This window comes from Salvelinus sp. IW2-2015, linkage group LG4q.2 (assembly GCF_002910315.2).
Source record: "Salvelinus sp. IW2-2015 linkage group LG4q.2, ASM291031v2, whole genome shotgun sequence".
NCBI classification, from domain to species: Eukaryota; Metazoa; Chordata; class Actinopteri; order Salmoniformes; family Salmonidae; genus Salvelinus; species Salvelinus sp. IW2-2015.
This window is the reverse complement of record NC_036843.1, coordinates 19,176,929-19,202,076: the sequence shown is the minus strand read 5'-3', so window position 1 is coordinate 19,202,076 and position 25,148 is coordinate 19,176,929. Positions and strand designations below refer to the sequence as shown.

General features: G+C 43.4%; 1 protein-coding gene across 1 annotated transcript in view; it reads right to left on the bottom strand.

Moving 5' to 3' along the window:
* LOC111963436 (leucine-rich repeat and fibronectin type-III domain-containing protein 5-like) overlaps positions 1–25,148 on the bottom strand; it is a 43,777-nt gene that overhangs the window by 6,507 nt on the left and 12,122 nt on the right. The window lies entirely within an intron of this gene.

Sequence of the window (25,148 nt, the reverse complement as noted above, 5' to 3'; positions counted from 1 at the left end):
ATGCTCTGATACTTAGTTATATTTCACCCCAGTCTTGAACATCCATTTGTATAATGTGTCCATTTAGTAGGACAATACCCAGGGGTCAAAACTTGTTGAAATGACATCAGTACAACTAGAAACTGGTTGGAATGACATTAGTACATCTATAAACTGGTTGAAATAACGTCAATACAACAACAAAAATTGGTTAAATAACGTCAGTACAACTAGAAACTGGTTAAATAACGTCAGTACAACTAGAAACTGGTTAAATAACGTCAGTACAACTAGAACTCGGTTAAATAACGTCAGTACAACTAGAAACTGGTTAAATAACGTCAGTACAACTAAAACTGGTTAAATAACGTCAGTACAACTAGAAACTGGTAATAACAGTCAGTACAACTAGAAACTGGTTAAATAACGCCAGTACAACTAGAAACTGGTTAAATACGTCAGTACAACTAGAAACTGGTTAAATACGTCAGTACAACTAGATAACGTGTTAAATAACGTCAGTACAACTAGAAACTGTTAAATAACGTCAAGTACAACTAGAAACTGGTTAAATAACGTCAGTACAACTAGAAACTGGTTAAATAACGTCAGTACAACTAGAAACTGGTTAAATAACGTCAGTACAACTAGAAACTGGTTAAATATTCTAACAGAAAGAATAAATGTGTGTTTACATGCATCACTAGCCTGTCCATACACTATAGTCCCGAACAGAGCTTTATACTTTCAAACACATCCCCTGCTGCTCTCCTCTCCTCTACACCCAGAGTGAGTAATGTTATCCCTGTGTTGGGGTCACTCACTCAGCATTAGAAGTGTGTGGGGGTGCCGAACAGAGGAGCTGTTTCATCTTGCTTAAGCCTGATCTGTGGACTGCAGTGGACACATCTAACACATGACCCTGACACGCGGGAAGGTATCACCGCCGTAATTAAGGAAAGTATGGAATGACAAGATAAGTGTCTCGCTACTCTCTCAGCCTGGCTGCCTGCCTGGCTACCTAGCTACCTGGCTGGCTGCCTGGCTACCTGGCAGGCTGCCTGCATGGCTGCCTGACTGGCTGCCTGGTTGCCTGCCTGTCTGGCTGCCTGTCTGCCTAGCTACAAAGGAAGGATGATGTGCAAATTAAATAAAGTCAATGTGATGAGGTGTGAAAAATTCTGACAGGAGAATTTAATTTCGTGCCATAGAGTGAATGGGATCATGTCGACATAACGGTCTATCATCCTAGTCAGCCAGACCATACTTGACACTGACACATGCCAAAACCACAGAGCTGTATGATGAATGAACGTATGATTACCTCACGTTTGGAAAAGGCCTCATTTAGCCAAAAGGATGATCAGGCATGATACAGTATGTCATTTTTATGAAGGAGAAGAGGTATTCGTCACATGACAGGCTACTAAAGGTAGGTAAAGAGACAATATCTGCATCCGAAATAGCACCCTACTGTCCCTATTCCCTAAATAGTGCAATACTTTTAACCAGGGTCCATAGTGCACTGTATAGGAAATATGGTGCTATCTGGGACACAGTGAATCACATGACATGCATGTCCAGTGAACTTGCATGGCATGGCAGCCTGTGTGATTTTCTAATTTTCTAGTCTTGTCTCCAGAGCACACAGGAAGGTCATACCACCACAGGGTAATGAAAGCAACACTGCTGCCCACTCACAGAGCAGACAGCAGGATCATGTTCATTACCACACTGTAATTCTTTACCATCGATTTTCCTTTCCAGGCTATACATACTGCTGTTTGTGTGTGCATGAGGGACTAGAAAGAACGAGGATGAGGGAGGGAAGAGGAGGAGGAGAGAAATAGGAGATCATAATGGAGAGAGTGCGCTCTCTCCCTCTCCCTCTGCAGTCTGTATTGCATATACAGATCTGCAGTGGAACATTAAATATCTGATTCATAGCTGGGTAGATCTGATTCACAAGCCTGGATAAGGGCCTTTACAACAATATACAAGACATGATGCATCATGGTTAACACGTGATGCTTAAGGAAGTGAATTGCCATGGTCAGTGGTGTAAAGTACTTAAGTAAAAATACTTTAAAGTACTACTTAAGTAGTTTTTTGGAGTATCTGTACTTTACTTTAGAATTTATACTTTTGACTACTTTTACTTTTACTTCACTACATTCCTAAAGAAAATTATGTACTTTTTACTCCATACATTTTCCCTGACACCCAAAAGAACTAGTTACAATTTGAATGCTTAGCAGTAAAGGAAAAAGTCCAATTCACATACTTATCAAGAAAATGTCCCTGGTCATCCCTACTGCCTCTGATCTGGTGGACTCACCAAACATGGCTGTCAAAAAAAGGAAATTGTGCCATCTGGTTTGCTAAGGAATTTGATGTGTAGAATGTACTGTTACTTTGTACTTTCACTCAATTATGACAATTTAGTACTTTTTCCACCACTGTACTTAAGTACATTTCAAATCTGATACGTTTAGACTTTTACTCAAGTAGTTTTTTACTGGGTTACTTTCACTTTTACTTGAGTCATTTTATATTTTGGTATCTTTACTTTTACTCAAGTATGACAATTTAATACTTATTTCACCTCTAGCCATGCTGGAATGCCAGGACAAACGGAATGTGCCAGGGAAGGTTTAGCTTGCATTTATAATTCCAAATCCATGAACAAGAACCTACAATATCAATACAATATCATCTAAATCCTCTAGCTAAATCACAAGTCTAAGAAAAACAGAGAATATGTACAGTAGGGGAATGGCCCATCAATCAACACATTTTCTACATGCTTTAGATTGAAAACAAAGAATGTCACAACTATGCAAATATACCCATGCATATAAATTAGTAGCTGTTTTTACTGAGGCTAAAACCTCAATGCAATCTCTCAGTGACAGCCACGAGTGGTGGTTTAAAAATAGCATTTATACACAGAGAGACTGCAGAGAACCTTAAAAAAAGCACTGTTTGATGATTCCTCATAAAATCAGATATGAGAATAGCAGTTAAAGTAGGCACTTTGAGACTAATGGCCTGACTCCCTGCAGAGACACAGTACATACACTCCTGTCTGCTCTGTAAGTCCCAAATAGCATCCTTTTCCCTATTTAGACACTACCTTTGACCAAGGCCTGTAGGGCTCTGGCCAAAAATAGTGCACAATATAAGGAATAGAGTTCCATTTAGGACACAGCCTCGTAACTGTGTCACTGGAAACCAACCAGGACTATTTTCAAACTGAGGAGACTGTGTGGCATATAGCCAGCGATACAGCCAGGAATGATTGCTAGTATAGCAGTTGTAATGAGGTAGTTGAGCTGAGCACACTATGACTCCCTGATCAACGTTGAGGAGTATGCCAAGATCATTCTTGGACACACAAACAGTATTGGAACATGTTCATGACATCTACTAGATACAGCGCCTTGCAAAAGTATTCACCCCCTTTGCCGTTTTTCCTATTTTGTTGCATTAGAACCTGCAATTTAAATAGATTTTTTGGGGGGGATTTCATGTAATGGACATGAAAATAGTCCAAATTGGTGAAATTAAATGAAAATTTCAAAAAATAAAATAAAAGATTCTATGGAAAAGTGGTGCGTGCATATGTATTCACCCCCTTTGCTATGAAGCCCCTAAATAAGATCTGGTGCAACCAATTACCTTCAGAAGTCACATAATTAGTTAAAGTCCACCTGTGTGCAATCTAAGTGTCACATGATCTGTCACATGATCTCAGTATATATACAACTGTTCTGAAAGGCCCCTGAGTCTGCAACACCACTAAGCAAGGGTCACCACCAAGCAAGAGGCACCATGAAGACCAAGGAGCTCTCCATACAGGTCAGGGACAAAGTTGTGGAGAAATACAGATCAGGGTTGCGTTATAAAAAAATATCCGAAACTTTGAACTCCCACAGAGCACCATTAAATCCATTATTAAAAAATGGAAAGAATTTGGCACCACAACAAACCTGCCAAGAGAGGGCCGCCTACCAAAACTCACGGACCAGGCAAGGAGGGCATTAATCAGAGAGGCAACAAAGAGACCAACGATAACACTGAAGGAGCTGCAAAGCTCCACTGCGTAGATTGGAGTATCTGTCCATAGGACCACTTTAAGTAGTACACTCCACGGAACTGGGCTTTACAGAAGAGTGGCCAGAAAAAAAACATTGCTTAATGAAAAAAATAAGCAAACATGTTTGGTGTTTGCCAAAAAGCATTTGGGAGACTCCCCAAACACATGGAAGAAGGTACTCTGGTCAGATGAAACAAAAATTGAGCTTTTTGGCCATCAAGGAAAAAACTATGTCTGGCACAAACCCAACACCTCTCATCACCCCGAGAACACCATCCCCAGAGTGAAGCATGGTGGTGGCAGCATCATGCTGTGGGGATGATTTTCCATCAGCAGGGACTGGGACACTGGTCAGAATTGAAGGAATGGTGGATGGCGCTAAATACAAGGATATTCTTGAGGGAAACCTGTTTCATTCTTCCAGATATTTGACTTTGAGGAGGTGAATAGTTATGCACGCTCAAGTTTTCTGTTTATTTGTCTTATTTCTTGTTTGTTTCACACACAAAAAATATTTTGCATCTTCAAAGTGGTAGGCATGTTGTGTAAATCAAATGATACAAACCCCCCAAAAATCTACTTTAATTCCAGGTTGTAAGGCAACAAAATAGGAAAAATGCCAAGGGGGTGAATACTTTCGCAAGGCACTGTATTGATGAGAGAGAGAGGGAGATATGAGAGAGAAGGGAGTATGACATTGTAGGATTTGTCCTTGAGGCAAGTGGAGGCAGGATTATTCAACGTAGATGGGTATTCTTTATGGGTGCAAGTCACATAGTCAAATGCAATGCTCTGCTAGCAGGATGTTTGTTGTTTGTTTACGTATAAGCAAATTATAGGGTGTTACAGAATCCAGAATAGGAAATACTAGAGCATTGAAAACATAACATTATCGCCTTCCTTTCATGATGGAACATTATGTGTTTGTCCCGAATGTGCAATTAACCACAAGAGTGTCAATGCAATTACTGCATTATTATTACATTCAACCAAAGTTCAGGAAGTCCATGCTAATTTATAGTCTGAAAGGGTCCTTTATTTAACACAGATGGAGGCAAATTTGAAAGGCATGTTTTACCTACTTTCAATGACTTCCATCTCCTATTAAACTAGGGAAACATCTTAACAAAAGTAGTATTCAGAATGGTAAAGTCCCAATTTATTACACAGCCAGACAATAACCCTTCATAACTGTGTCAAATAAAAATGCTCTTCTGTTTTACAGCATGCCTGCCTTCAGCCTTCTAACTAAACTACAGTGTTCATATTAAGAGCATTATACATTGCAAGAGCACAATAACAATGGCTTATGAAATTAACTCTAGCACAGCACAGCACTCAAAGACAAGCAACAATGGCTAGTTACTAATAATCTTATTCGCCAACACAGTCACACTCGATGTTAAGGACAAGGTGGAGTTGTGCAAGAGGTACCGTTCTGTTTCTGTATCCTGTTCATCAATAAAAAATGGCTGACTGACTGTGCAGTGGAGTGCAAACAAAACTTCAGGGGGAGCATTAGGGGAGCGATGTGAATTATGCATATAGCCAAAACATGAACACTCCTCTATAATTCACACTGATCAAATTTAACACACAACGCAAACATGAATATTTTAAGTGCTCTAAAAGGGGATGTTTCCATCCCATTCAAAATCTGATCCTAAATGTTTAAGATATGTCAACACACGTGCAGGTGGTCTGGTGTACACAGAAAAGGGGGACGAGGAGAAGGATGAACGAGCCCTGTGGCTTGGCAGCTGGCCCTCAGGACAGTGAGAGCATTGACATGAATGTCAACTGGAATTAGGCTGGTATTGTGTCACGGTCCCTAAAATAACCACAGTCGAATCACATGTTGAAGTTTAACCTGGAATAACCTGGCCCCACATTGTTTTCATCACACGCCAATTGCTCAATACATTTATTTTCGAAGTGTTATGGATCATATTTACCTCTAACCTCAATGTAACCGAAGCATAACCTTAAACCCCTAACTCCTTAACCACTAACCCCTAACTACTAACTGTAAACCTTATCATAACCCCTAACCACTAACCCCTAACTGTAAACCTTATCCTAACCCAACCCATAACCCACTAACCACTAAGCCCCTAATTCCCTAAAACTAACTTGTAAAACATTATCATAACCCATAACCACTTAACTGTAAACCTGTATCATCCCATAACTCCTAACCCTTAACCCCTAAACTCCTCAACTGGCATAATTCTACGGGTAACTGTAACCTATATGTTTTTGTTTCTTTTTTGTTAAGTACTTTTTTCTTGTCGTGATTTTTTTTTTGTTGTTCTGTGTTTTTTCTTGTTTTGTCTCATGCGCTGCTCGTGTTGGGTCTTCGGTTCGTTACATCCTGTTTTCTGTTTGGCTGTAATCTTTTTCTTTTTGGTGTTCGATGGTGTGGGGCTATGCGGGACCACTTGGTTTGGCTTTGTGTGGTGGGTGGGTCCTGGGCGTTTGGTTTTTGTTCTCTGTCTTGGTTTGTTTTCTCTGTGGAGTCTGGAGTGAGGATGTTTCTTTTTGTTTCTGGACACCATGTGGTTGAATAAGTATTTTATTTTTTGTGGGTACATCTTCTTTGCTTATTTGCTCACCATAACCACTAACCCTAAACTGGTAAACCTTATCATAAAACCCCCTAAACCACTAAACCCCTAACTGTAAGTGATGGGAGTGTTTTTAACGGTCGGTTAAGATTTTTTGTGTTCAGGGTGGGCTGCGTGAGAGGGTGAAGAGGTTGAGGGGAGGCTGCGTATGGGCTGGTTGCTCTGGTTATGTTGTCTCTGTTTTATAAATTGGATTAACCTTAATCATAACCCAATAACCCCTAACTGTGAATCGAATCACTAACCCTTAGCCCCTAACTGTAAACCTTATCATAACCCTAACTGTACCGATCATAACCCATAACCCATAAACCCTAACCCCTAACTTTTAACCACTAACCCCTAACCCCTAACTGTAAACCTTATAACCACTAACCCCTAACTGTAAACCTTATCATAACCCATATAACCCCTAACTGTGAACCGTATCATAACCCCTAACCCCTAACTGTAAACCGTATCATAACCCATAACCCCTAACTGTAAAACGTATCATAACCCATAACCCAAAACCCTAATATAATCTGAGCAAAAGATTATAGAAAATTTGACAACATCGTCAAATATGAAAAATACTGAAATACAATTTTGGGCACAAGTGACAAAACAGGCATGAGACTGTACTGTATGTTAATAAATATAGAAGCCAATGCAAATATTAGTCACCTTTCTGATAAATGCTCTTGGAAACCTTGGAGCAGTAGAGATACCTCAAAGGGAATCACATGGTGAGGGGTGCTAAAGGGTTCTTACAGTATCTCAGCTTGGCAGTCCTTGCTGTGTACAGACTAGAGTCTCTGAGTGCAGGCCAGCATATACAGGCTCTACTCTACTCTGACATTGGCATGGTACCTTCTGTTTAAACTGCAGTCATACTATTAACCCTCATGTGAGTGCTACCCAGAAAGGAAGAGCAAGAGGAAAAAGTGAGGGAGAGAATAGGAGAGAGCAAGACAGACAGACACAAAGAGACAGAAAGAGGGGGGGGGGGGGCTGGAGAGAGGTGTTTATTTTCCCAGAGAGAGAGAGTGATAGAGGAGGGTGTTCAAGGATCAGGCAACATGGTGGCTACATACTGTACAAACAGCCCACTTACATATTGCTGTGTCTAGTCTATGTCGGTCGGTCGGTCGGTCCCGGTCGGTCGTGTCGGTCGGTCGGTCGGTCGTGTCGGTCGGTTCCGGTCGGTCGGTCGGGTCGGTCGGTCGGTCGTCGGTCGGGTCGGTCGGTTCGGTCCGGTCGGTCGGTCGGTCGGTCGGTCGGTCGGGTCGGTCGGTCGGTCGGTCCCGGTCGGTCCGTTCCGGTCGGTCCGGTCGTCGGTCGGTCGGTCGGTCGGTCCGGTCCGGTCGGTCGGTCGGTCGGTCGGTCGGTCGGTCGGTCGGTCGGTCGGTCGTCGGTCGGTCGGTGGTCGGTCGGTCGGTCGGTCCGGGTCGGTCGGTCGGTCGGTCGGTCGGTCGGTCGGTCGGTCCCGGTCGGGTCGGTCGCGGTCGGATCGGTCGTCGGTCGGTCGTCGTCGGTCGGTCGGTCGGGTCGGTCGGTCGGTCGGTCGTCGGTCGGTCGGTCGGTCGGTCGGTCGTCGGTCGGTCGGTCGGTCGGTCGTCGGTCGTCGGTCGGTCGGTCGTCGTCGGTCGGTCCGGTCGGTCGGTCGGTCGGTCGGTCGGTCGGTCGTCGGGTCGGTCGGTCGGTCGGGTCGGTCGGTCGTGGGCTGTCGGTGTCGGTCGGTCGGTCGTCGGTCTCGTCCGTCGGTCGGTGTCCGGTCGGTCGTCGGTCGTCGGGTCGGTCGGTCGGTCGGTCGGTCGGTCGGTCGGGCGGTCGGTCCCGGTCGTCCGGTCGGTCGGTCGGTCGGTGGTCGGTCGGTCGTTCGGTCGGTCCGGTCGGTCGTCGGTCGGTCGGTCGGTCGGTCGGTCGGTCCCGGTCCGGTCGGTCCGTCGGTCGGTCGCGGTCTGGTCGGTCTGTCCGGTCTGTCTGTCTGTCTGTCTGTCTGTCTGTCTGTCTGTCTGTCTGTCCTGTTCTGTCTGTCTGTCTGTCTGTCTGTCTGTCTGTCTGTCTGTCTGTCTGTCTGTCTGTCTGTCCCTGTCTGTCTGTCTGTCTTGTCTGTCTGTCCTGGTCTGTCTGTCGTCCTGTCTGTCTGTCTGGTCTGTATCTGTCTGTCTGCTGCTGTGGGTCCCAGTCTCTCTCTCTCTCTCACTCTCTCTCTTTCCCTCTATTCAGAGAGAGAGAAAGAGAGAGAGAGTGGGGTGGACAGTGTACGTATGCTTTCTTTATCGTAATAAAAGTGGTCGGCCTCAAAACAGAACATGTGCATGTGCGCATACTCATATGCACACACAGTGACATACACAAAAACACACATGCACATTGAGATAGGTATATTCATATTGGAGACATGGCTACTATCAAAACAATATATTCTATGCGATTTGTATGCATGCCCTGTGGTGGTATGTTTTCTCACCAATATGCACTGTTCCCGGCTTTGGCTTTTGTTGTAGTCATAGCAAGACATAATGAAGCTGCTGAGCAAGACTAGAAAAGTCTGATTCATTCTTTCCCCGAACAAATTACATAGTCATTTCTTTCAGTTTCGTTTGGAGATACATTTGCATTTGCGATTTTTGATTGTCTCTCTGCATGGCTTTGACATCTTCTTGCATTGCAAAGTAGAATAGTATGAGGTGCTAAGAAAATATTTCCAAAGTGAACATAGCTTCAAGCTGCATCTACACTGCTAATGGCTTCTAAAGCGCTACAGTATACACTGTGTACAAAACATTAGGAACACCTGCTCTTTCCAGGACAGGTTGAAACTATGATCCCTTATTGATGTCACCTGTTAATTACATTTCAATCAGTATAGATGAAGGGGAGGAGACAGCTTACAGAGACAATTGAGACATGGATTGTGTATGTGTGCCAATCAGAGCATGAATCGGAAAGACAAAAGTAGGTGCCAGGTGAACCGGGTTTGAGTGTGACAAGAACTGCAACATTGCTGGGTTTTTCATGATCAACATTTTCCCATTTGTATTTAAAAAAAAATATATATATTAAATAGGCAAGCCAGTTAAGACCAAATTCTTATTTACAATGACGGCCTACACCGGCCAAACCCTGACAACGCTGGGCCAATTGTGCGCCACCCTATGGGACTCCAAATCACAGCCGGATGTGATACAGCCTGGATTTGAACCAGGGACTGTAGTGACGCTTCTTACACTGAGATGCAGTGCCTTAGACCACTGCGCCACTCGGGAGCGAAGAATGGCTCCCGAGTGTGTACACCAGTATCAAGAATGGCCCACCATCCAAGGGACATCCAGCCAACTTGACACAGCTGTGGGAAGCATTCGATTCAACATGGGCGCGCATCCCTGTGGAACACTTTGTAAAGTCCATGCCCCAACAAATTGAGGCTGTTCTGAGGGCAAAAGGGGGTGCAACTCACTATTAAGAAGGTGTTCCTAATGTTTTATACACTCAATGTATGTTTTTATCTATTTTCAAACAGCTAAAGATGTAGCTTTAATTAGGTGAGGACTTTAGGAATGAAAATACTTTTTTCCTCAGCAATAAATGGTGGCGGCAGGATTTCCACAGAATATTTCACATAAATCACCATCTTAAAGAGGAAACATGAGCTGAAACCCAGCACTGCATGCTGCAAAAGGCTGCTCCCCCAAGAGCCAGGCAGCAGCATCCGCCACTGTGCTGTATAAAGCAGGAACAGCCTCACCCTGCCCTGCTCCCTCAGAGACTTTCATCACAAGGAGACAATGGTGTGTTCTGGAAGGAAGGCGCTCTGAGTCACACAGACTCCCTTTTACCTCTCTCTCTCGCCATCTCTCTTTCCATATTTGCTAGTTTAAATATACAAATGTTGTCTTGTCAGCTGTTTGTGATGGTAAGTTGGGGGGTAAAAAAAAAAGTTAAAAAATACATTGTAGACAGTATACCCATATCTTATTTAATTCGCACCACTTCCCTCTTTTCTGCAGCAATGCTTGGGGAGCTTCAATAACAAGAGAGGAACAACACTGTTCAGCATGAGTAACAGCATGTGTGTGTGTGTGTGTGTGTGTGTGTGTGTGTGTGTGTGTGTGTGTGTGTGTGTGTGTGTGTGTGTGTGTGTGTGTGTGTGTGTGTGTGTGTGTGTGTGTGTGTGTGTGTGTGTGTGTGTGTGTGTGTGTGTGTGTGTGTGTGTGTGTGTGTGTGTGTGTGTGTGTGTGTAGGCCGGCGTGCAGGCATGTGTTTATGTGCAGGCGTGAGTGTGTGTGTGTGTGCGCGTGTGTGTACATCTGTACATGCATGGGTGCATGTGTGAACCTGTTTGCCTGTTCATTCAGGCCTTTTTAATTGTAAAGGAACATAAATCCAGCGCTGCATGTAATGAGATGCATATTAATAAACAGGCTGAAGCAGCTGATGACACTGTGACGAAGCTTATCAAGCTACCGACCTGATTTCCCATGGTTCCTTAGACATGTTGTTTACATGTTGGTCACAGAATCGCAGGTTACCATCCAGGACAGTTGAACCTGTCCCCTTCCCCCTGCCTGTGTTTCACAAAGGATAATATGTGTGAGTGTGTAGGTGCATGCGTGTGTGCGTCTGTGTGTGTGGGCATGGGGTGATGTGTAGCTGTTGTGTGGTCCAAGGCCTCCAGCAATAGACGAGCGTCAATGGAGGAGCCGGAGGCCCCAGCATCCCATCAGGCTTTGCTGGGGAGAGAACCACCAGCGGGCCCATATGCTAAGCGGCCGGCGTGGTGGAGAGCCGTGGAGAGGGCAAGAGTAACAGGCTGCGTTGTGATCCGTATTTACAGTATAGCTGGCCTCCACCAGGCCCAATGAGCAGCCAGGCCTCCCTAAGCCCATCTTTCATCTCCCCAGGAGAGCACAGCCCCCCTGCTACAAACCCTCAGTCTGGTGGGTCTGATCAGAACAGACTGACACCACGCTGCAAGTGTTCTAGCCCGGGAGGAAGGAGCTCTCAGTGGGTGATAACGACGTGAAGAGGGGGGTCCAGAAAACTGCTGCCTCAAATCACTACTAGCCTCTGTGACCCCTGTGCTTTGAACAGTGTTGGGGGAACGGGGGTCAACGGCAGCTTTGATCTGAGTCGTGACCACGTCCAGAACACTCCAACTGAGAAGCAGGTAGTGCAGAGATGGGTAGCCGCGAGGGTAATGGGTTCAAAAACCTTGTCTTCCCTCTACCTGTCTCTTTTCACCTCTGCACCTTACGCTTAATTACATGCACTGTAAGCCTGTAAGATACTCTCCCTGAACTGTTCTTGGGTGAAGTTGAAATAATGGCACCAAGCTGAGCTGAGTAGCCAGCAGAAAACATCCATGGATAGGATGATCTGATGTGGGAATCTGGATGAAGACCCAGATGAGATGAGAGGAGGAGCAGATAGAGATGGAAGGCAGCCTCCAGCCTCTAGGCAGGCAGGCTGCTTAGATGGGCCGATAATGTGCTGAGTAGCTTCCCACTGGCCCCAGGCCTACTTATCGCCAATCACACAACCCTATCTCCTGAGATAGGACAATTAAACAAGACAGAATCCATGCCCAGAGCCTGGGACTAAGCTGGGACTGACTGTCTGAATAGGATGTGAGAAGCCTACAGTACAGTAAGCCCATAGTATGGTCTTTTGGCAAATTCCACTGTGGTCGCACATGCAGTATGAATGCTATTCACTGTGAGATTATGTTTAAGGCAGTTTTTTCCCCCACTGACGGACACCGTGCGTCTAACTGCAAAGGGATCCATTCATTTTGTAACAGGGTTTAAGCAGCTTTTTTATATATCCCGCTTTCAGAGAAGTGATATCAATTGCCCTGGATTTGTAATGACTAGCATGGAAAACAGCTTAGCTCGCCATTAGCATTACTAAAACAAATCCATTAGCAGTTTATATGATGACATCACACATATTAAACCACAATGGAGACATTTGTACAGTAGCTATGCCTCATTACCAAATGATAAATCAATAATTAAGTATAAATTATTTCCATTTCAATTTTGTTACAGTCTCACATCTGGTTCGAATCCAGGCTGTATCACATCCGGTCGTGATTTGGAGTCCCATAGGGCGGCGCACAATTGTCCCAGCGTCGTCCGGGTTTGGCCGGGGTAGGCCTTCATTGTAAATAAGGATTTGTTCTTAACTGACTTGCCTAGTTAAATAAAGGTTAAATTAAAAATTAAAAAATTAAAACATCAATGCCTGCTTGCCTTTTACTTTGTTTTCTACTCATGCGACTAATGCCATACCTTTTCAAACATCATATGTTCACTGTCCTCTCCTAACATAAGACAAAAGATCCAAAGTCACAATTTGTGTTCACTATCTTTGTATCTCCCCCAGCATTATGTGCCACACCATCTTCTAATAGTCTTCTAATAGTCTGTCAATGCGGTTTTCTGCTACAACCGACCAAACATTTGATGTAAGCTACAGTAACTTACATCTCTAGTGCCCTGTAAAGAAACCTGGCCTGCTGTATATATACACAGTAGAGAACAGAGCAGCATACCCTTTAGAGCTGACACAGCTGAGAGGCTAGTGAGAGTGTATAGAGTGTATATGGATCAATAGCTTCAACTTTGCAGAATGGCTCTGATATTTATAAGACAGCGGAGAAGGCAGTGGCAGCACACCACCCATCAACTGGAGCTGATTTTAGTAAATACTTTCTTAACACTTATTTTTCTTAAAACTGCATTGTTGGTTAAGGGCTTGTAAGTAAGCATTTCACTGTAAGGTCTACACCTGTTGTATTTGACGCATGTCAGAAATATAATTTGATTTGATTTGATTACCTCATTCAGACAACTCTACCGAGAGCCTAGCTAAGCATGGTAGGATTATATAACAATCACTAGTGACAAATTACAACATTTGAACCGTAAAATTGAGCTTAAACAACATTACGTATCATTGTTATGTTAGGGCAGAGGTGGGACCAAGTAACTAACTATTAAGTTCCATGGTTCAAGTCTCAAGTCGAGTCCCAAGTAGGATGGGTCAAGTAAAGTCCAAGTCGTGCATTGAGTCACGAGTCTCAAGACAAGTAAAAAAAAAAATCCATACAGGCAATGACTTGTTCAACTACAAATCTGTGTCTATTTCTTGGGGCTACTAGACAACCCTTTGCATTATTTCATTTTTTTGGAGCTGCATATTTCTTTGTGGCAATTCTCTCTCCCTAAAATGTTACGTTTGTGCTACACCTGATCTTATTGCTGTACAGCAAATCAACAATCTGTTTGCTAGCTCACTCGAACTGGGTTGATTGACAGTTTGCTGGTCCAATCAGAGGACCTAGTGTGCGTTTCACTAGCCAATGTTTTGCGATGTTGTGGCTATTGTCTCTGGCTGCATGGAGAGTAATCGACAGGAGACTCTGTGCAACAAAATGAGTGACAAAACATGACAATACTTGGCCAGATAAAATGATCAGTCTCAAGTCAAAGTCGAGTCCCGAGTTTTGTGGTCCAAGTCAAGTCGCAAGTTATTTTATATCAAGTCATCAAATTTAAGACTCGAGTCAGACTTGTGTCCAAGTCATGTGACTCGAGTCCACACTGTGCTAGGGAGGACAATGATAGAGTTGTCTATAACATACTGTGCATGTCCTGCAGCACAAACATAAAATGGCATGAGAATAATGTAACACAACATGTTATCTATACAGACTTAAACTGAATCTCCCCAAAGCTCCAAGAAATGGGAGTACTTTTTCATTATGCTCTGAAATGAGTAATGACTTTGGCATTTGAAGAAAATACAACAACTCCCGATCCGGTCAAGTGCCACTCTTCTTTACAGAGTAAAACCCATCTGAAGTTACATGATCTATGAGTAAACCTTGCCAGGTAAATGTTCCCTTACATTTTCTCTATGTGGATTCCCAGCGGAGATTAAATGCTATGTTGTGATCAATAAACTTAATCTCATCACCTGCCCATGCTAGCAGAATAATAATTTCTCCACAACGGAAATGCTGCCTATCTGTGGCTATTATTCTTTCCCTTGTCATCTCCGGCTACATTGGGGAAAACGTCCTCGTACATGAGACGGACAGGAACACCCCTGGGACGCTTCATAAGTGTGTGCGTGCGTGTCTGCCTGTGTGTAGTGTATGTGTGGAGCCTTCACACGTGAAACTGTGAAGAGCTGTGCTTTCAAATGCTGTATACATCCTCAATGTGCCTGAAACCATAGGCATGTAATACAACACACAGCTGCTACACATGTATGACTATCGCCTCTCTCTCTCTGTGTGCAGCACCTGGTTAAAAAGAGAAAACAGCCCAGCCAGTCGTACCACTGAATAATTCAAACAGTGTAGAATAGACAGCACACTAGCTATACAAGATCAGGAGCCCTGTGCAATTAAAGAGACATGAATAATGCAAAAACAAATAAGCACTTAGAAATGCATGGAAACTCTTTCATGAAGGGTGGTGGGGATCGTGAGGCAATTAAATGTGTCCATTAATTTTGGATTCGTTTTTGTTATAGATGAGGTGGGCAGGCTGATGACCCTTAACACACGCAGCAGACAGAACGTTATGCTTATGTAACGATGTGTGTGCACTCTGCCATGCATGCAGAACCGAACACCTCTGAAATGATGTTCCGTAGTGCACATTGTGTCTTTTTCTGTGTGTTTGTGTTCCCTCCCTCCAACTCTCCATCCATCCCTTCCACTCTCCATCCCTTCAACTCTCCATCCCTCCCTCCATCCCTTCAACCCTCCATCCCTCCCTCCATCCCTTCTCTCATCCCACTCTCCATCCCTTCAACCCTCCCTCCCTCCAACCCTTCAACCCTCCCTTCAACCCTCCATCCCTCCCTTCATCCCTCACTACAACCATCCCTCCCACCATCTCTCCCTTCGTCATTCTATTTGTTTATTTTTTCTAGTAAAATCTGTAAATCCTCTTGTCTGAGAAAAATAGGATGTGCGTTTGCTGCACGGCAAAGTCATGAGAATAACTTTGGAGCTTAACCCCAAATCTCTCAACGTAGCGGGCCATCTACTGAGGCCATCTGTCTGTTTGTGGTGCTAGTGTAGAGAGGAGGGCTTTTCCACAGACACACACACACTTCCTGTCCTGTTCTCTCTCAAAAACACCCGCTTCCTCCCAGCCTGGCCTGTCTACCATGACGCCAGGGATATGAACATAAAACGTGCTACAGATGGACGGGTCCAGAGTTCAGAGTTATTTCTACAGTTAGACTGGCAGCAGCACATACATAGTGGCTGTGGCTCTGCTGCTCTCATGAAACTTGTATGGGATCCAGAAAGAGAAAAATGACCTAATTCCTGTATCCTCATTATGAGACGAGACAACGCAGACTGATTGTTGCATGAATATAGGATTTGTAATTATAGCTAGGTGGTAGACCATGATGTCTGTTGAATGTGCTGTTTGTTTGTTTTCCAAGACTTATTCCAAGACGGTACTGTACCAAGCAGCAAAGGCGCCTCATTCCCAACTGGGGGCAGCAGCCTCGGCCTAGGCCTAATCATTTATACTGGGTGGTTCGAGCACTGAATGCTGATTGGCTGAAAGCCATGGTATATCAGATTGTATACCATGGGTAAGACAAAACATTTATTTGTAAGAGCTGTATCCAGGCACTGCGTCATGCATAAGAACAGCCCTTATCTGTGGTATATTGGCCATATACCACACCCCCTCGGGCCTTATTGCTTAGTATAGGATTCCTGTACTATACATTTGGATAGGCCTACAGCTGTATGTATATCAGGCACACAGCTCGGACACCCATGCATAACCCACAAGACATGCCACCAAAGGTCTCTTCACAATCCCCAAGTCAAGAACAGACTATGGGAGGCACACAGTACTAAATAGAGCCATGACTACATGGAACTCTATTCCACATCAGATAACTGAGGCAAGCATTTCAGTACACTCGAAATAACATCTGCTAACCATGTGTATGTGACCAATAAAATGTGATTTGATTTTAATCAGATTTTAAAAACAGATAAAAATACACCTTATGGAACAGTGGGACTGTGAAGAGACACACACAGGCACAGATATACATACACATGATAAGACACACCCTGCACACACGTACACCTTTATTTTGTATTGTAGATACTGTATGTGATGGTAGAGTAGTGGCCTGAGGGAACACGCTTAATGTATTGTGTCAAGTGTTATGAAATGTAATGCCATGTAATATTTTTTATTGTACAGTATATAACTGCTTTAATGTTGCTGGACCCCAGGAAGAGAGGCTGCTGCCTTGGCAGGAACTAATGGGGATCCTGAATAAATACAAATACTGCCAGTTCCACGGGTCTGTTACCCATGAATATGGATGACAGAATGATCTACACTACAAAATACAGCAGGGGTGAAAGTAGATTTAATTTCTTACCGGTACCGAACACCAAACTGCGCACACACATTTTTATACTAGAAAAATGATATGGTAGCCTACTCTGCTGACACGGACAAACAGATAAATAAAAACGATGTTGTCTGATACATATAATAGGCCTACGAAAAGGGGAGACACAAATACAATATGACGTTGGTCTGACCTGGAGGAGGAAAGTATTGCCCAAAAACAAACAAAGGTGGTACTGACCCAATGAAAAATATAGTGATGATGCACACTCACCGGGGATATGGGCGATGTTCTCTGCTAGTGCTAATATGATAGGCTACTGTTTGCTCAATTAAGTTAAGAATTTGTATAGCTAAAAGACGGATTAGAGTCTTTTCATTGTCATCTCTTTACAGCAATAGCCATTTGCTTTCCAAACAGTTTTTCAGCGATTGTATTATAAATATTGTGATATGCCTGCCTCTCTGCTTTTCATTGACAGTCTCAACTCAACAATCATCTATTTGGTATTTGCAGAGTGCGCTGCTGTCACGAACGTCGTAGTGAGGAGACCAAGGCGCAGCGTGATTAGAATACATTCTTCCTTTTAATAATGAAGCACAAACAATACAAAATAACAAAACGACCGTGACCGCTATAACACTGAGCGCAAACATGCAACATCACATTGACAATAACCCACAAACCAAACTGGAAAATGGCAACCTAAATAGGATCCCCAATCAGAGACAACGATAAACAGCTGCCTCTAATTGGGAACCAATCTAGGCCACCATAGACCTACATATGTCTAGACTAGACACACACACCTAGACATACAAAAAACCCTAGATAAGACAAAAACACACATACCACCCTCGTCACACCCTGACCTAACCAAAATAATAAAGAAAACAAAGAATACTAAGGTCAGGGCGTGACAGCTGCCTACATTTTGGGCCCTTCCGACATTAGGCTATGCGATTTAAAACAATTCAAAGCTTTTTTTTTGTTGAAGCAAATGATCCTCTGTGGCCAAATCATGCTTTCTGGTGTAGTAGCCTATTTTTTATGATTTTGTTTATCTATGTATAGCTAATTAAGCTATATATTGTTTTGGCAATTTAATAAAATGTACTTTAGGGAAAGCTTAGCTTCCCCTAGCCTTATGGACATGCACTATGCATCCTTTTAATGTAGCATAAGCACAACCAGTCGTGATGTTTTCATCTGATTGTCAGACAATCACTTAACAAAGGCGCTCCTGTAGACTACCTACGGACATTCGTCCACTCACAAAATAATTTCAGCATCCAAACCCCAACAGTGCACTGTGCAACCCGCAATTTGATGAATGGAAAGAGACATCTGTTAGGAAACCTAGGTGTATTGTAATGACATTCTGTGATTGTCAATAGGCCTACACTTGTAGCCTGAATTGATGCATCCACTGTTGTCCACGCGCACCTCGGTCTAGGCCACTTATCTCCACCTTGTCCAGGAGCGTCTCAGCCACTCATCTCCACCTTGACAAAGTGTAAGTGTTCTCCTCAAACCACAACATGGGGGCATGTTGTATTAATTGTGATAGGCTCACGTTTTACCAGTATGGCTTACCCCCACTATTTATTTTGCACACATTGTATGCAGAATGCATTTACAGTATGAGGCAGCTACAAGCAATTACATGGCACTGACTGACAACACCTACTGCTTTTTGACATAGTGAGATTAGGTCAAGACATAATATTCATAGATTTGTTGTTACTAATCTATGACTTTGGCTTGCAGAAATGCATCGAACGGCTTTTCAACATCATGTTTTATAATACAATAATGATGTGCAACTGCAACCATTACGATTCTATTTGTCATTGATTTCTCTTTGATCCAATGGCAGGCATACTGTATAGCCTTTACCTGATCCCCCTGCCTTTTTATTCCACTCACATTTCACTTCCTGTATTGATTTCACATTTAGGGATTAATGCAGGGCCTAATGGGCAACCACTCCAAATCGCTCTCCTCCTCCGTCTGTGTGTCCACTGCCTAGCAGCAGGAGGCATACAAAGCAATCATATACAGATATAGAATCTTAATTTGATTACCCTGTTGCAACTTTCCTGCAATGCATGATATTTAAAACTTGTAGTTTATTTGAGGTTTAAAAAGGCTTCTGAAGTTTGTCATATCTAGTATCTTGATTTGTATCAAATGTATCAACCCCTAGAAAAATGTCCATTAATTATAATCCACATAATAATTCACGTTCTGATGCTGCAGTATTATTTTCCTGCTGTAGCAAATTTGTTCAAATTAAGATCCAACATCTGTATCACACCTAGGCATACAATCAGTCTATAGTTGACCCTGGATCTGCTGATACAAGGCGATCACACCTATAATCAGTCTATGGCTGTTCCTTGACTTGTTGATTGAATGCTATCACACCTATAATCAGTCAAATGTGTCTACAGGCTATAGCTCTCCTTTCCAGCTGATATTGTTTTGGTTAAATCTCAACCTCACTGCTTTCAGGTCAACTCAGATGTTTTTCTGTCTGAGCATCTGCTGCTAGGGCTAGACATAATAATACCATGTCATTTCCAAACAGAAGCAGCTACTTATAGAAATCCTAACGGAATGGCATGGTTTGTTCATAATGATAGAAGCAGGTTTGAATATATTATGCTAAGAATGCAGTTTTTAGTGAACAGTGATAATCAGTGTCAGGGGCTCAACACCAAACAATTCAAAATAGGCTGCTAAAATCATCCCTATTAAATCCTGATTAAAAGGAAAATGCAGTTTAGCGGTATAAGGGGCTGACTTTAGGACCATGCGGACACCTGGGACCGGAGGGAAAGCTGTTAGTATGGTTGGCTGGCTTTTTGGCGAGCGCGTCGACAGTAGCTGCAGGGAAAAGTGCAACTTTTCCTCGAAACAGTGCAGAGGTAAAGATGGCTGTAGTACATGGCTTTGGCTAGGTAACTGCTGTTTGACTTGACATGAAACTAAACTAGAGGTTTAATCCCGGTGCTGAGCTAGTGCGTAGCAGCTAATTCTTGTATGACATGTGTTTGTAGAATGTTAAGTCCCTTATTGACTGAGGTGAATAAAGCTACAGCAACAAGGTGGTAATGGCTGGAGTCCATTTTGCTGTTCTCCAAATTGCATGTAGAGTTTCTTAAATTGTGTAGAAATGCAGTAAATGAGCTCCCCTGTGTGTAGAAATGCAGTAAAGAAATCCTCCCCTGTTACTTTGGCACACCCTAGGCTTAGCTGAAATGATACTCTTGATCATTGTATATTCAAAGCAAATGAGAATATGGAAATGTATCGGTTCACTGTTTGCCATAGTGACATCAATGACTGTCTAGCTAGCCTAACGGATACATCCATCCAGACAGACAGTCTAGCGGATGCCCTGTCCTTGAGACCAGACATGTCTGCTCTGGAAGCACCTTAAATACATCCACAAACCGTCTATCAATGGGGAAAAAACAGTTCTGAGTGTGGCCGCTGCCCCTAGGGGGGGGTAACCGCTGGCAGTGCAGATGGAAGCAGAATACACCCCTCATTTAAGTGGGCCTATCTAATCCTGCTGTTCTACTCTGCTCTCCTGGTTGGAAACTATTTTGGCCATTCAGCGATAGGCCATGTCTGACATCTCATCTCAGACATCAATCTCTCTCCTCTCTCTAGTCTCCTCAACTCTCTCCATAACAAAGTTTTGCTGCCAGGTGGAAGGCTGCCAGGTGGAGGCCTCAAAAGAGTCTCTAAAGAGATGCAGGCTATTGAACAGGACACGGTGGGTCTCTTTGATCTATCTAGCTGGTGGAAGTGGTCTTTATGTTCTGAATTCTGATTCTAGAAGTCCATTCAGTGACTGTATGGCTGCTCTCTCAGCTTTCTCTTAGCTAGCTATCTCAACTCTGTACATTATTGACACACATCCCATTCTTCTGCTGAGAAGTAGGCCATCATATATTTTACCTTAGCACCCAGACAGAATGCTAGAGATGTCCCAACAAGGAGGGGAGCCAGAGTTGGAGCTCTGTTTAGCAGAGCAGAGCTGTAGGGGTTTGAGCCAAGGTCTAGATCAGTCATGGAGATCATATGATTAAACAAACCCTGGATTCAATTTTGTGGACAACATGCAGCTCTGTGTATATTTAACTCACTTAGCTATCTACAATAGTGTTTCCCCAGTCCAGCAGAGTTTTCTGTTGTAGTGTTGAGGTCAGGTCCCATATTAGCCTAGCATGCAATGCCTGACTGTTATAGGGCAGCTGTCATTGACTCACCACACAGAGTCATTGAGAGGTCATTCCACTCGCCTCTCAAAATACATGACTTTCTACCTGCCTCAAGCAAGCGCAACTGCTGATTCTACAGTCTGTGTCTGTGCTATCTCTGCCGGCCATCTTCAAAACTTCATGGGCTTAATTCAAAGTGTATAATGCCCCGTACAACAGCCTATGCTACATAGCCCTTCAAAGGACTGAGGTGGGCAGATACCATGCTCTCACAGAAAGATAAGATAGTGATAGATAACAACAGGCACAGCTACAGTATTACACGATTCTAATCAGAAATATTTGATGTTATAGCGAGGTTCTGTATACATGTGTTTTGTTTTTAATTATCAAGATGAGAAAACATCAACAACAGTGCAAAAGCCATACAGTGTCAGCTATAGCTAGCTGGTTTGTTTCAAAACAATATTCCTGGGGTTAATTGGATCTGTGTGTGATGTCACCCTATTTGACTTTGCACTACAGCTGAGGCTACTGGCTGAGCAAGGCAAGCATTGTGATCTAAGGCTGAATAATAAACACAAACTACACAGAATTCATGACCTGTATTGATTTTAATATAGAAGCACATTAATTCAAGCTCAGAGTTAAGTTCTCAACAAATATTTTACCTTCTGAGACATATTTTTGTCTGCCATGTTGGGTTCTCTGTGTGTGAAGTAGAGAGGCGTGATAATTAATAAGGACTGTCTTTAATGGCCCTCTGGTCACTTATGATGTACGATGTGCATCCTGTTCGGGTTACACAGCCTGAATATGTATGAAAGCCATAAAATGTCATGACAGATTACCCATTCCCACCGCAGTGTACTGTGCCTTGGCGTCTGTCTTCGAAAATGCAAGAAAAAATACAATCTGCAGTTGTGTAACTCCCATAAAACATATTATACTGTGTATGCTGAGATAGAACACATCCTATTATTATAAATCCAGGTGAGGTTCTGTTTAGAATATGTACACCATGCATTAAAATGCAGCTAGGTAAGTCCATTAGGAATTTCAAATACTACGATTTTTTAGCTTGATGGTGTTCATGCAATGTCTACAAGAGCTACTACAATATGCTTTCTGTCATTTCCCATGCTAGAGGCAAAGCTACTGAGATATTTCTGTATTTAACTGAGAGTTGGGAGAGTTTAAAACTCGAACTCCTCAAATCTAAGAAATATTGTCCTTGCGTTTCACAGTCTTGGGCCTGAGCAGTGTTAAATGTGCTAAAAGGTTGTTCTGGCGTGTACAGGCTCTATATCTCTGCGTGCTTGGCGCATAACTACGCATAACTACAGCACACCATGCCATGCTGACGTCCCATCCCAGCATGCAACATGTCACAAAGACTCTCCTCTCGAGCCATTACACATGCCCCCACCAACACCAACACCAACACCAATACCAACACCAACCCACCAAATCAATCTGCCAATCTCCCCACCCATCCCACCCAGCCTCGATGTTATTAAAATGCATACTCCCGTCTGCGCTACGAAACAATATCCCAGCAAAGCTCTCTCTCTTTCCCTCTCTTAATCAATAAAACTGGTGCATGCTAATGATTTCCTTCCTCTGAAGGTCAAGCAGACAACCTGCAAATGACGGGATGGAAAGCAATAGAAAACAGTGAAGGAGGAGAATAGAGATGGATGCACTATGGGCTTATCCAATACATGCAGGGCCTCATTAAAGGGTCATTATGGGAGTATTGGCACTGTCACTAACTCTCTCTCTCTGTCCCATTATCGTTCTCTCTCCCTATCTCTCTCCCCCTCTGTCTCTCTCTCCCCCTCTGTCTCTCTGTCTCTCTCTCTGTCTCTCTCCATGTCTCTCTCTCTCTCTCTCTGTCTCTCTCTCTCTGCCATGAGACACACTCACTTGCTAGAGGAGAGAGGTAGGGAGGGATAATAGTTATTATTAGCTAGATAGCTAATAATTCTACTGTCTCTATAGAATGGTTATATTATCTGTCTAAGACCCCAATCAGCATGCCAGCTGTGGAAGGGTGTGTTTGTGAGTTTGTATGTTTGTCGTTGGTATATTTAATCTCTCTCTCAAGTTTGTATGTTTGTCGTTGGAATATTTAATCTCTCTCTCAAGTTTGTATGTTTGTCGTTGGTATATTTAATCTCTCTCTCAAGTTTGTATGTTTGTCGTTGGTATATTTAATCTCTCTCTCAAGTTTGTATGTTTGTCGTTGGTATATTTAATCTCTCTCTCAAGTTTGTATGTTTGTCGTTGGCATATATTTCCCTCCCCTCTCTCTCTCCCTAGCCCCTCTCTCCATGTCGCTCTCACTCTCTGTGTGTGAGTTTGTATGTTCGTCATTAATTGGCATATTTTATCCCTTCCCATATTTCAAATCTCCCTGGGAGGTAATTAGAGAGTGGATTAATATTGTTACTGTGAAAAACTAATATCAAAGCAATGCTAATTCACAATAACTAAGAATGGGCTTGAAGTCAAGATTTTCATGTATCCGCCTATACCCGAATACCCATGTATGTCAAAAATTAGGAGATGAATTAAAATGACGTATTTAAAAGGTAAAGGAGAAGGATAGGCAACAACGACCAACAGCCAACAGGTAGGCTGCTACATAATATTTTGAATGGAGTTATTGTTATTTGTAACTGTAGGATGAGAAAGCACATGCACTGCAGCCTCAATTAGCCTAGCTAGCTAACATTAGCTAAGTAGTATCTCCCAGTTTGCTGCAGTCCAAGACAGGTACTATGTAATCATATTTGATGATAAATTACCTAGCTATGACAGCTATTAGTCAAATATAGGGCGAGTCGGCTTGGTTGGTTGCAGTCTCTCATCTCTCCCTCCCTCTTCCCTGCTCCCCGTGCCACTCGCTCACAGTACGCCTGGATAACTAGTTGTGAAAGATAGAACTACTGTTAGTCACTAAGAACAGAAGGGAATCCCACACCAAATGAGCAGAGAATGGCCAACAGAAGTAAAAAATTGATTGCGCTTAGTCGTATTATCCCATTGTACATAGATATATATATAAAGGTATTGCAGCATGGCAGATGAAGCCATTCTAACCGAGAATATAACCAAGGACCCAGCAAGGCAACCATTTTGTGATGTGTCTAACTACTCAACTCAACTCTACCATATACTGTAGTTCAGCTTGGCTCTGACTAACATTGTCCCACATGCTTCTCTGTCTCTCCTGACCTTGGACCATGGTTGTTTCAGTGGCATAAGGGTCCTCTCTCTCCTGTCCTCTAATGAACAGATCTCCTCCCAGTCCTTTCTATACCTCTGCTTCCTCATCTCCTCCCTCCTCTCCTCTCTTCCCTCATCTCCTCCCTCCTCCCTCTACTCCCCCTCATCTCCTCCCTCCTCTCCTCTCTCTACTCCCTCTCATCTCCTCCCTCCTCTCGTCCGTCTTCCCTCTCATCTTCTCCTCCTCTCTTCCTCTACTCCCCTCCCATTCTCCCCATCTCCCTCCCTCCTCTCCTCCTCGTCCCCTACTCCCTCATCCTCCTCCCTCCTCTCCTCTTCTTCCCTCTATCTCCCTTGCTCCATTTGCTCATTCTCTTCTTCCTCCTCCTCTCCTCTTCTTCCCTCTACTTTCCCCTCATCTCTCCCTCCTCTCCTCTTTCGCCTCTACTTCCTCATCTACTCCCTGCCTCTCACTCTCTTTCCCTCTACTCCCTCTCATCTCCTTCCCCTCCTCTCTTCCCTCTACTCCCTCACTCCTCCTCCTCTCCTCTCTTCCTCTAT